We start from the raw sequence: 3,839 nt of genomic DNA, 5'->3' as shown, positions 1-3,839 counted from the left end.
AATCCTCCTATTCTCCACAGAACATCAACAGATCTAAGTTATTTACTCGAATGCAATTCATTATGCTTTTTTCCACCCTTCCTCAGGGAAAAACTTATCAATTAATCAACAAACACAGATTTCAAAACTGGCATTTCAAGTCCTTTAGATCATTTTTAGCCTAAACCCCTTATTTTGCAGATAAGGAAACTGAGGCCCAGAGCAATTTGGCCATGGTATAAGGTTTATTTTTCTTAGAGGCATGAATAAAACTTACCTCCAGACTCAACACTATACTCTTTCCTCTACACCATACACTCTCCTGCTTATTTGCCAGTGTGTACCTCTGGTGTATAAGTTTATATGTGAAAATGTGCAGATACTCTATTACCATTACATTCTCACCTTGTGGTGAGAATTAGACATGGTACCATGCTGAGAGTATGTCAACTTTGGCAGGTATAAGAGAGATTGCTACCAAACCCCAAGAGCGTCTCTTATAAGAAGGAATAGGCTGGGGGCATTTGGGTGGCTCAGTGGATTGAGAGCCAGGCTCAGAGATGGGAGGTCCTGAATTCAAATTTGGCCTCAGACACTTCCTAGCTGTGTGACGCTGGGCAAGTCACTTGACCCCCATTGCCTAGCCCTTACCACTCTTCTGCCTTGGAACTAATACACAGTATTGACTCCAAGATGGAAGGTGAGGAGGAGGAGGAGGAGGAAGAGGAGGAGGAGAAGGAGGGGGAGGAGGAGGAAGAGGAGGAGGAGGAGNAGAAGAAGAAGAAGAAGAAGAAGAAGAAGAAGAAGAAGAAGAAGAAGAAGAAGAAGAAGAAGAAGAAGAAGAAGAAGAAGAAGAAGAAGAAGAAGAAGAAGAAGAAGAAGAAGAAGAAGAAGAAGAAGAAGAAGAAGAAGAAGAAGAAGAAGAAGAAGAAGAAGAAGAAGAAGAAGAAGAAGAAGAAGAAGAAGAAGAAGAAGAAGAAGAAGAAGAAGAAGAAGAAGAAGAAGAAGAAGAAGAAGAAGAAGAAGAAGAAGAAGAAGAAGAAGAAGAAGAAGAAGAAGAAGAAGAAGAAGAAGAAGAAGAAGAAGAAGAAGAAGAAGAAGAAGAAGAAGAAGAAGAAGAAGAAGAAGAAGAAGAAGAAGAAGAAGAAGAAGAAGAAGAAGAAGAAGAAGAAGAAGAAGAAGAAGAAGAAGAAGAAGAAGAAGAAGAAGAAGAAGAAGAAGAAAGAAGGAAGAAGAAGAAGAAGAAGAAGATGGCAGTGCCACGGGCTACAGTAATGGCAATAGCACTTTGTGTAACCCTTTTCCTATTTTAGCTGCTATCTTTTGAGAAGTGCGGTTGTCCGACGTATAGTATTCTCTAGAGGATGGAGAAGCCATAACTTTGTCATTGAAATTTAGAGAATGCTGGCAGCATTTGTACTCTATCAATAATTAAACATTCATTTAGCACCTATTTATCCATAATAACTAGTTAAGGTAGAAAACTAACAGATGGCCCACTTTTTTCAGCCCCCTACACCCCAGATTGAGCTTTCCCAAGACTCTGCTCCTCCCTCCTTTAGAGCAGCTTTCCCAGCAGCATCTTTGGTTGCTGTTCAGTTTCTGTCTCCCCCAACAAGGCCTTATGTCCTGAGATTCAGGGTTTCTCTTTAGGTTTCCTGTTCCCTTGCCACTAAATTTATCTTAAAGAGTTGTTTTGTGGGAACTTTTCATTTTAGTTTCCATAGAGGAAGGGATGAGGAAAGCAATGTTGTGCTTGCCCCAAGTACCAGAATTTTTAGTTATGACTGCTGGCTCTTCACTACAGCTGTACACAACCCACTTTTGGTAAAGATTTAAGAATCCATTTGCTGTTTCTTGAATTAGAAGATGAAAGAAGAACTCTTTGATTTAAAAAAAATAATTTTTTATGAACCATATCCTGTTAAGGAAAATAGACCAACTTCAAAAGCAGATTGCTGTTATATGTCTTAAGTAGAAATCTTGGTTTATTTTTGAAAGAAAAAATAGATGGAAATAATGTTATGAGTCATTGGGAAAACCTCCTATGAATACAGATATTAAATACATTCATGACCCTCTGACATTTTATCTATGTAAGTACTAAAATGTATACAAATGAGACAGATAATTCCTTAGCTATAGGTTTGTTATTATACCAAATAAATGAATTTTTCCTCTTTGTTGTCTTAAAATTCATAATTTGCAGCCACAAAGAAAAATATCATAAAATCCCCAAGCTCATGGACAAATTAACCCAAGATTTTACCAATGGACTCAGCTGCTTTCATTCCTTCCACTTTAGCTGAAAGCTAAATAATTCAATGCAGCCTCATTTGCTACAGAGCTTGTCTTAGTAACAGCATCTCCAAATGCTTTGCAGCTAATAGAGTTACAGTAAAATGATAAATCAGAGTAGAGGGAGAGGGTTTAGAAATACAAGAAGGGTTAAAGAATGTTTTCAAATGAAATTAAAAGCATTCAAAAACTCACTCACAAAAGTTTTCTCCTAAAATCCAGGAACCTGAACCAAAATACACCATGATCACCAAAGAGAAAAAAGCCAGACCAATTTGTTGAACTAAATTGAACCAATATATTATTTTTTAAACTGAAGATGGGTTTTTTTTGTTTGCTTCTTTAAAAAACTAGCCTAATAAACCAGTTCAAACAGGAGCCCAACTATGTCATTTTCAGGAACATTGAAATCATAACATGTCATTTTCAGGAACATTGAAATCATAACATTACTAAAATATCAAAATATTCTCCAAAACAAAACCTAAACCTTACTGATGTTTCATTTTAATCCTCCTAAAAAGAAGTAATGAATCATAAACTGAGAAAGGTACATTTCTATCCTTCCTCTAAGAACCAACTATGGTTGGGGCACCTTTCCTTAAAAGCAGGCCGATGACATCAGTTCCAAAACCCTGCCAGTGGCTACATAGAGAAGCAAATGATATGGGACCCTCTTTTCCTCTATTCCATTGTATGGTCAGAATAACTTGAAAGCTTGGCTAAGAGCTATTAGGCTCCAAAACTAAAAACAACAATAACAACAGCAACAAACACAGAACAAAACTTCCTAACTTCCTTATGAAGCAAATTCATCCATTTCAAATTCTCTCCACCAACAATAAAGAGAACAGGGAATGTGGAAATACTTTTGCCATCCACTCTTCTATGGTGCTTTTAGCAAAGTCTTAAAACTAGTACCTTTAATAACCATCTTGTTACTTTTCTCTTTCTGGGTATCAGAAAGGGACCAATTCATGCCAGTTCATTGATGGCATAAATATTGCAATGGGGTGTTAAGGGTCATGGTAAATCTCTCCATTTCTCTTCTAGGTTGAATATTTAGAATGGAAGTCCAGATAGATAAATGGATTAGACCAAATTGCATGTAATTTTAAAATACAATAAGTGTGTGTACAGGAGCTAACAAGAAAGAGAAAGGAATCTGTATAGTGAATTTTGCTTTATCTATCATGACGTAAAGGAATCATTAGGCAAAAATTACTATAGTGGAATGAACATTGAACCTAAATTCCTAGTGCTAAACCGGAATTCTGGTGCCAGCTCCACTACCAACACACTACTTGACCTTGAACAAATCTTTGTCTATGTGAGCCCCAGTTTTCTTATCTGTAAAATGAGAAGATTGAACTAAATTATCTTTAAGATGCTCTCTAGATTCTATTTTTTTTTTGAACCGCAGATTCACTTCTAAAATTACACTGGTTAAAATTAATATTAAAGTGAATATATATTTCCCAAACCAAGCAGATTGGGATTTTTTGGTGCCTAGAGATCACCTCTTTCTGTGCCATCCTAGTTAACACAGTGGAAAGAGGACT

This window comes from Gracilinanus agilis, chromosome 2 (genome assembly GCF_016433145.1).
Source record: "Gracilinanus agilis isolate LMUSP501 chromosome 2, AgileGrace, whole genome shotgun sequence".
NCBI classification, from domain to species: Eukaryota; Metazoa; Chordata; class Mammalia; order Didelphimorphia; family Didelphidae; genus Gracilinanus; species Gracilinanus agilis.
This window is presented reverse-complemented; position numbering follows the sequence as displayed.